Below are 10468 nucleotides of genomic sequence, written 5' to 3' on the forward strand. Positions count from 1 at the left end.
CTGACTGTATTATGGATCGTAGAGCGGTAGAGAGACAGTGGTTTTACTTTTTTCTCCTCTCCCCGTTGGATATGTGAATGAGTGTTTTTATTTTGAGATAATTGATTAAACAAAAAAGTTAAATTTGAATAAAGTTAAAATTATGAAATAATATTATAGATTATTTTTTTTGTATGTAATTCGGGGAACAGTTTTCATATATAAATAAAACAATAATTGAATATTAAAGAGAGAGGATTAATTGTAAGTTGTATAATAACATTAATATTTTTCGTATGGGAAGTTTTCCTAAAGGAACTGGTCTACACAAATTGGCTCTTATGTCCACTCATGGAGTACCGACACCTACTTTTAATAGGGTAGGTTATCTAAACGGTTAGGCCATTGACAATTTAAAAAGTCAGTGGTATAAGCATAATATTAGGAAAGGAGACCTACATAATCTGTTAGTATCAAACCAAACTTATGAAGTGCCATTGAATTTTATCCAAAATTGGAGCGCAGATCTTAAGGGGACTCGAATTTCCAGCTCACAGTGAATGGTAGAACAAGTAAAAAAGCAGGGCCCTCCACCATTTGGAAGAAACTTAAAAGATTTCAAAAAAACCCAGTAAGGAAAGCTCAAAAGTCGGGCGGGGCCGACTATATGATACCCTACACCACTATGCATATTTAGTAGAGCTCTCGTAAAAAGGTTTATGCAGGGCATTTCTATCGTGCATTTTACGAACTATAGCTATCTCTGAACCGGGTTTCTCCAAATTTTACGTATTAGCTTCTAGACTGGTGATTTGGGCTGATATTGACCATTTAGTGCACAATTAACCCGAAATCGGATGAAGATATATATGGGAGCTATATCCAAATCTGAACCGATTTCGATAAAATTTAAAACAGCTATTCCTGTGCTCCATCTAATACCTGGTACCAAATATCACGGTTGTGGAGTGAATATTACGAATGTATGGGACTAAAACTCTAAATCGGATGAAACATATATATGGTTGCTAAATCTATATCTGAACCGATTTTCACTAAATTTGATATACTTGTTTCTAGGCTGAATTTGGTCCGATGTACTAAAATTCAGTCCATTTGGACTTATATCGGCCATTTGGTGCACAATTAACCCGAAATCGGATGAAGATATATATGGGAGCTATAGCTGTTTCTGAACCGATTTTCTTCAAATTTGTTGTATTTGCTTTAAGGCTAATCTCGGTCACATGTGCCAAAATTCGGGCCATTTGGGCTGATATTGGCCATTTGGTGGTCAATTAACCCGAAATCGGATGAAGATATATATGGGAGCTATATCCAAATCTGAACCGATTTCGATAAAATTTAAAACAGCTATTTATATATGCAACTGTGAAACAACTCCGGTGAATAATGCCGCAAAAATCATGAAAATACTGACTATCTGGGGGTTATATGTGGGCTATACTATATCGTCGACCTGTATAGACAATTCTCTTCTAGGGGGTAAAGAACTCACGACGACTTCTTGTGTAGAATTTCAGACAATTCCATTGAAAATGTGGCTAAAACCATCAATATACCGAATATCGGGGGTGCCGTTATATTTCGCCCCATACGATATCGTGAACCTATATAGACAATTCTCCTTCAGGGGGTAAAGTACTCATAAAGACCTCTTTGTGTAGAATTTCGGACCATTGCATTGAGAAATGTGGGTAAATTAATCCAAATACCGAATATCGGGGGTACAGTTATATGAGGCATATACGATACCGTGGACCGATATAGCCCATATTCGAGTTTTATCTGCCTGCAGACAAAAGACGGATCTGTACAAAATTTTAGCTTCCAATCTTAATTCATTTTAAGTGTATCGTGATTCCAACATACGGACAGAAAGACGGACGGACTGGGCTAAATCGTCCTGGCATTTTACAATGATCAAGAATATATATACTTTTTAGGGTCTAAAATTATTATATTATATTATTACAAGCGGAATAACGAACTTAATATACCCTCCAAACCATGTATGGTGAAGGCTATAAGAACCAGTATCAGATAAAGTTGTTAGATAATACGTACCGAAAAAATTAAAAATTTTGCTAACCTTACAACGGACAATTTTTGAGAACATAAAGCGGACTATATTTTTTTATACCCTCCACCATACATAGTATGGAGGGTATATTATGTTCGTCATTCCGTTTGTAACTCATCGAAATAATCATTTTAGACCCAACAAAGTATATATATTCCTGATCAGCGTAAAATTCTGAGACGATTTAGTCCAGTCCGTTCGTCTGTCCGCCTGTTGTAATCACGTTACAGTCTAAACGAATTAAGAAAGGAAGCTTAAATTTTGCACAGATCTCTCTTTTGTCTGCAGGCAGGTCAAGTTCGAAGATGGACTATATCGGTCCACGATATCGTATATCCCCCATATAACGGTAACCACCGATATTCGGTATTTTGATAATTTTAGCCTTATTTTCCAATGGAATTGTCTGAAAGTCCACACAAGGAGTTCATTGTCAGTACTTTATGCCTTGAAAGATAATTATCTATATAGGTCTACCATATCGTATATCCCCCACATAACGGTACCTCCGATATTCGGTATTTTGATGATTTTAGCCAAATTTTTAATGGAATTGTCTGAAATTCTACACAGAGAGTCCTTTGTGAGCGCTTTATCCCCTAAAAGGGAATTGTCTATATAGGTCCACAATATCGTATAAACCTCTACATAACGGTACCGGCATTCGGTATATTGATTTTAGCCACATTTTCCAAATAGCATTGTCTGAAAATCCACACAAGGAGTTCTTTGTGAGTACTTTATCCCCTGTAAGATAATTATCCATATGGGGTATAGCCCCCATATAACAGTTCCCCACGATATTCAGTATTTTGATGAGTTTGATGAGTCTACACAAGGAGTTCTTTGTGAGCACTTTGCCCCAGACATAGATTTGTCTATATAGGTCCACAATATCGTATATCCCCTCATATATCGGCATCTTCCGATATTAGGTATTTTAAAAATTTTAACAAAATTTTCAATGGATTTTATTTTTTGAAAATTTTCTAATTCGTTTCAAATGGTGGAGGGTATTAAAAGTTCGGCCCGGCCGAACTTACTACTTTTTTCCTTGTTTGTTTTTGAATATGGGCAAGTGAATGAGCGCCGAGGGGAATACACAACAAACCCCTTTAGGAAAAGTTAAACAAATGGAGTAATTATGGATTAGTGAATAATGTAGATTTCTTCCTTTTCCTAGGAGTAAAAATCCGAAGTTTTATTAATTACAATTACTCGTGTTGAAATACGATAATACCTAAACTGAATATAGGATGGCGAATATACTCGATGGTAATTGGGTATCGTCGGAGGTTAACAAATGAGGAAGATCGAGGATTACTGTGGTCGCAGTTCGGAATGATGACGATTTGGGAATCATCGGGAACTTGTAGATGTTCGCCAAATGTTGACTGGTGCGAGATATCAGGAATTGCGATGCTTGGTTTCGATGTTCGGGGTGCTAACGGTATGGTCGTCGGTTGTCGACGGGTTGAATGTTACCAGGGTAAACGAGGTTGGTGCTCTTTGTGATGTCAGCGTTTGGGATATTGTCGATTTGGAGGTGATCGTGGCTTACGATAGAGGTGTTTGGGATGTTGATGTGCAGGCCTCGCGAGGCGGATTGGGGGCTTATGGTATAATCGTTAGCATTTCTCTGTGGGGATACTCGGACGTAGCTGCCCAGGTCTTCGTAGGAAGATTGAGATTCGTTCTGGTTTGACAACTCACTGTGGATGTTTTCGGGGCCCGATGTACAGGGTGAGATAAAAAAAAAACTGTAACAAATTCAAACGCCATAATTTTTACATTTTTTTAATTTTCTTGAATGAAAGCAAAAAATTATCGAAAATTGCATAAAATTTTAGAATAAGTTTTGATTTGTTCGAATTGGTCACCTTTGGCACGAATTATGGCCTTCAAACGGCCAATGAAACCGTCACACCCTGCCCGAATGTTGCTCTGCGGTATTTTGGCCCATTCCCGGCGAAGCGCTTGCTTGAGGTGATCATCACTTTGGTATTTTTTAGTGCCAACCTTGCTTTCCAAAATACTCCAGACACAAAAGTCGAACGGATTGGTATCCGGAGATTTTGGTGGCCATTATGCGCTGGAAATGAAGCTAGTAACCATTCTCGGGTGGCGCGTGCTGAGTCCTGTAGGAATGTTCAAGATCTGCGGCCAAAATGTTTGGGTGCCCAAGGCTTTGATACACCCTCCAATTTTTTCGCGGTAATATTCGGCATTTATTCTGATGCCACCCACGGCTGTTATGGCGGCTCAAACCATCACCATGGCCGGCGCTTGAGTACTGGTGGCCAACCGAAGGTGCACATTTTCAGCTGACCACTTTGGCAAGTAAATACGATCATTTTCTTTGTAACTTTTTTTCTGGAAAATTCTCACCAAAATGCTTTTGTACTATTATAAACAATATAATGAGCTATCACTAGAATAATTTTAACAGCTGTCGGACGAGTGGCTTAGAAATGACAGCAGTCTGAAGTTGGTTGCAGTTTTTTCATCTCACCCTGTAAAGTAACAGCTCGGTATTATTCACCGGAATTGTTTCAAATTTGGCATTTGAAGTTCGTAATGGATACTATAGCCTGTGAAAGAAAAATTATCTGTGCACGTCCACGTTTTGGTATAGCCCCCATATATAGTGGTACCTCCCGATATTCGGTATTTTGACGATTTTAGCGACATTGTGCATCGGAATTGTTTCAAATTTGGTATTTGAAGTTCGTAATGGTTACTACAGCCTATGACAGAAAATTGTCTGAGCAAGTCCACGTTTTGGTATAGCCCCCAGTGGTACCTCCCTATATTCGGTATTTTGATGATTTTACGTACATTATTTACCGATTTTTTTAAGTTTCGCATTAGAATATTGTAACGGCTTATGACAAAAGTTACCTATGCAGGGCCACGTCGTCGTATAGACCTTAAGATAACAGCTACATATCGTATATTTATGATTTTAACCGAATTTTAACGGATTTTATTGTTTTTGATATGGTATTCAAAGTTCGTTTCGACCGAACTTCCAAATTTTTTATTTGTTTACTTGTTCAATTTGACTTATAATTTTGAATTGCACATTTTCTAAAGTTTTTCTACACCCCGCAACACTATGTGTAGAGGGTATTATATTCAGGTCGCAATTATTGTCAGATCCTCACGAAATATTGAATTGAGTAAAGTTAGGGTCAGAATTAAAGCCTATTGTGTTTGCACATTTAGGGATTCAAATTGATCAAAAAATTAAAATTTTCCTAATTTTGCGATCGCTCTACAGGTCAAAATTGAAAATCAATCGACACATGAGAAAAGAGTTAAAAGAGGCATGTTCACAGGATTGCCATATTTTGACTCTGTCTTGTCCTGTCTTAATACTTCTATGTCTTTGATTGTAGTGTTGTAGGGCATCACATGATCGGCCCCACCTTTGCTTACTTTTTTATTTTTGTTTTACAATTCACAGTGCCACCATATCCTGTTTATTACAACCTAGTTCCTTAATCAATAACACCAAGTACTTAATTTTTCTAAAAAAATGAGATGCAATCTTACTTTCACTGAAAATATCAACTGCAATATTACTCTGTCATACACTACCATATCCCCTAATTCTGCTTACATTTCAATCACGCTTTGTTCTCATTTAACGGGGCGGGATTAAATGGCAAACACATTCCTGTTAACATAATCCTTTAATCGCTTACATTTCAATTTTATTCTAATGGCGATGATGATGATGGCTTGTTTTCTCCACTTTTCATAGTAGTCACTTGACAACAGGAGCAGCATCACCACACCAACCACCAACAGCAGCAGTATTTTCGCATATGAATGAAGAATAACAACCTGTAAAAATCTCGATTTTATTTGGCCTAAATCCCAACATTAAAAACGGCCAATTTGTGCAATTTTCTATAGAGGTTTGTCAGCATTTTGTTCCGGTTTTTTTGTGGTTGGGCGCTGCCACTCAGTTATCAGGCAAATGACTCTTCTTTCGATGCCAAATAGCCTGGAATCCTTCGTAAAATATTGCCACAATTGTTGCTTTGCCTTTTGCCTATTATTACGAATTGGCTGAAGAGTCAGCATCTGAGAGAGGGCTTTAAGTGCACACACACACTAGCAGACACAACAGAGTGTTTTTACTTCCACTTCCATTAACTGGTAAATGGTTAGTAGCTGAGGTTTGTTACTTCCATAATGGTCTTAATTGTTGAACACCATGTAGCGAGGTGGGTATGATGTGCAAGTATAGTCTTCTTTTCTTGTCGCAATGGTATAAGACATTTGTAGCAATTTGTAGTATGATAAAGTCATTTTGTAGCAATTATACTTCTAATTCTTTAGAATTGTTATTAAAAAATCAAATATTTTTGCTCTTATTGCCGTTATTCTCTATAGATATTCTAAAATTTCGATAGACATTTAATAAAAATTCTTTGAATGCTCAATAAGAGTCCTTCAGTTTTTCCTCCACCATACATAGTATGGAGTGTATATTAATTTCGTCATTCTGTTTGTAACTCATCGAAATAACAATTTTAGACGCAACAAAGAATATATTATTATTATTATTATTATTATTATTATTATTATTATTATTATTATTATTATTATTATTATTATTATTATTATTATTATTATTATTATTATTATTATTATTATTATTATTATTATTATTATTATTATTATTATTATAATTATTATTATTATTATTATTATTATTATTATTATTATTATTATTATTATTATTATTATTATTATTATTATTATTATTATTATTATTATTATTATTATTATTATTACTATATATATATTTTTTTTGATCAGCTTAAAATTCTAAGACGATTCTGCCCTGCCCCTCCGTCCGTCCGTCTGTTGTAATCACACCGGAGTCATAATGAATTAAGATATGAAGCTAAAACTTTGCACAGATCCGTCTTTTGTCTTTAAGTCTACATAAGTTCGAATCGGTCTACAATATCGTATATTTCCCATGTAACGGTTCCTCCCGATATGCGGTATTGTCTGAGTACTTTATTCCCTAGAAGAGAATTGTATATACAGGGTGAGATGAAAAAACTGCAACCAAGTTCAGACAACGTCACTGTGGCCGAAAAATGGCTCGTGACCTGAACATATCGCAATATTCCATTTGGCAAATATTGAAAAATGAGCTCGGGTTAAAGCCATTGAAATTCCAAAAAATGCAAGGACTTACACCGCAACAGAAAGAAAATTGACTCAAAAGAGCTAAAGAGTTGCTTCGCTTGGCCGAAAGTGGTGAACTGCTGAATTTGGTTTTCTCCGATGAGAAAACATTCGTTATTCAGCAGTTTTTAAACAAACAAAATGATTGTGTTTACTTGTCAAAGAGATCTGCTGAAAATGTGGCCACCAGAATTCAAGCGCCGGCCATGGTAATGATGTGGGCCGCCATAACAGCCGATGGTCGCTTGCGTCTCGTATTATTCGACCGCGGCATCAGAATAAATGCCGAATATTATCACGAAAATATTCTGGAGAGTGTATTAAAGCCTTTCAACAGGACTCAGCACCATCGCACTCAGCACGCGCCACCCAAGAATAGTTACAACATGAGGTTCCTCGCCGGATACCAATCCGTTGGACTATTGTGTCTGGAGTAATTTAGAAAGCAAGGTTGGCACTAACAAATACCAAAGTGTGGATCACCTTAAGCCAGCGCTTCGCCGGGAATGGGCCCAAAATTTCGGGCAGCCTGTGACGGTTTCATTGGCCGTTTGAAGGCCATAATTCGTGCCAAAGGTGACCAATTCGAACAAATCTAAACTTATTCTATAATTTGATACTATATCCGAAATTTTTTGCTTTCATTCAATATTTTTTTTTTTTTTTAATGTCAAAACTCTGTCATTTGACTTTGCTGCAGTTTTTTTTTATCTCACCCTATAGATTTATCAATAACCTAATACAAGCGTATAGCACGTAGTATATTTTAGTATGCCTACACTCCAATAGTCCAATAGCCAACACATTGGATATTACAGTTGTTATTGCTCTAATAATGCAATTTAAGTCCCGATGTTCAGAAACGATGCTATTTTCATCCCCGATTTAGGTTTGAATTACCAACCAGCATTGGCTCTTATTGCAAGTTAAGGAATTCCACCATTACTTAATTCTACCATAATATTAATAATGCCTTAGAATTTAGTACCTTTTAAGTACTATATTTAGCTCGAATTTTCACAATCACTGCCTTTACATTCTCCTGAACACCAACCGTGTATCTGTATTTCTCCCTTTTGACACCGACCTCGTTTGAAAACGGCCAAATGAAGAAAAACGCCACACGCTCACTCACACACAATAATGGGTTTACTGATATTACCGATGCTGTTCCTTTGCCAATTGAATTGTACTCCAATTGGTGTTTAACAACTTTGACTTTTGAACTTTTTTTTCCACCCAACGACCAGATTTGTTTGTTTGTCCGATTCGCATACATCCATTCAACCATTTATTCACTGACTCATTCATATGCTTGTTTTTATCTCTGTTTCAATTGGTTGCATTGCAGGGAAAGGAAAACACACACACACATACGTAAATCTGTGAGACCGTTTGAAAAACACTGGATGTGATATCCGTGAAACGGAATTGTTTTTGTTTTTTTCTATCATGTTTCTATGTGACTAGAAATGAAGTAGTTATACTCGGATATGCGAGAAAAAGTGGGACAATGACAATGGTGTTGTGTTGGTATGTTGTAATAGTTTTTTTTTTACCAAAGGAATTATGTTATGTGGGTGTGTTTTTTTTTTTTGGGTTGGAAATTAGAAAAATATCTGGTTTTTAGGCCTCTAATAGCAATTTTCTTTATACATAACAAGCTTGAATGTGACAGAATTGGATTTTTGTTCTTTGCATATTCTTTACGAAGATGATCAGATAGTGATATCTCCATTCCAGATTTCTTCTGTTTCACCTCACAATTTCCAAGTAATGGCCAGATATAAAGCGAGAGAGTCGTAAGAAATCCAGAGTCGTGCGGCTTCGTGGCTGCCATTACATTCAAAATCACTTTTTGGTATATCCAATATTGCCTCCAAATATATTTAATATCTCTATGTCATATCTATCTCAGACAATACAGACAACGTATAGAAAGAATAAATTAAACTACATTTGACTTTTCTATACCATGTTGCGTATACGTAATTCAAAATAATATTGGTTTTACTCTTCAATACTTATACGCCCCATTGAACGAATTCCCTATTTCATCATTTATTTTTGGCTTGCCCTGGCTTAATGAATTTTTTAAGTTTTTGAAACTAATCGAATGTACAGGGTGAGATAAAAAAACTGTAACAAAATCAAACGCCACAATTATTACATTTTTTTTTTTAATTTTATTGAATGAAAGCAAAAAATGTCGGAAATAGCATCAAATTTTAGAAGAAGTTTAGATTTGTTCGAATTGGTCACCTTTGGTACGAATTATGGCCTTCAAACAGCCAATGAAACCGTCACACGCTGCCCGAATGTTGCTCGGCGGTATTTTGGCCTATTCCTGGCGAAGTGCTTGCTTGAGGTGATCGACACCTTGTTATTTTTGAGTATCAACATTGCTTTCCAAAATACTCCAGACACAATAGTCCAACGGATTGGTATCCGGATATTTTGGTTTCCATTGTGCGCTGGAAATGAAGCGATGAACCTCATTTTGTTAACCATTCTTTGGTGACGCCTGTTGAGTTCGATTGTGCTGAGTCCTGTTGGAATGTCCAAGGCTTTAATACACCCTCCAGAACATTTTCGCGAAAATATTCGGCATTTATTCTGATGCCACGGTCGATTAATTTAAATGTTAATAAATCTTTTTTGTATCGTACCATTGTTCGTAACCGTGAGAACTGTTACAAAACGAGGTTTCCAGCACATAATGGCCACCAAAATATCCGGATACCAATCCGTTGGACTATTGTGTCTGGAGTATTTTAGAAAACAAGGTTGGCACTAAAAATGACCAAAGTGTCGATCACCTCAAGCTAGCGCTTCGCCGGGAATGGGCCAAAATACCGAGCAGGGGCAACATTTGGGGCAGCGTTTGATGGTTTCATTGACCGTTTGAAGGCCAGAATTCGTGCCAAAGGTGACCAATTCGAACCAGTCTAAACTTATTCTTAAATTTGATGCAAAAATTATGGCGTTTGACTTTGTTGCAGTTTTTTTTATTTCAACCTGTATATCTGTATATTTGTCGTAGAAATGTATCGAAGAATTTTAGAAAGACTTAGAAAAAATAAAACTGACATTTTTATATTGTATTTTTTATTGCGAAGAAACTTCTCTAGCCTCTTCTTCTAGACGCCCTGTAATGTTAACTCAAAT

This window comes from Musca domestica, unplaced genomic scaffold, assembly GCF_030504385.1.
Source record: "Musca domestica strain aabys unplaced genomic scaffold, Musca_domestica.polishedcontigs.V.1.1 56, whole genome shotgun sequence".
In the NCBI taxonomy this organism is placed as follows: Eukaryota; Metazoa; Arthropoda; class Insecta; order Diptera; family Muscidae; genus Musca; species Musca domestica.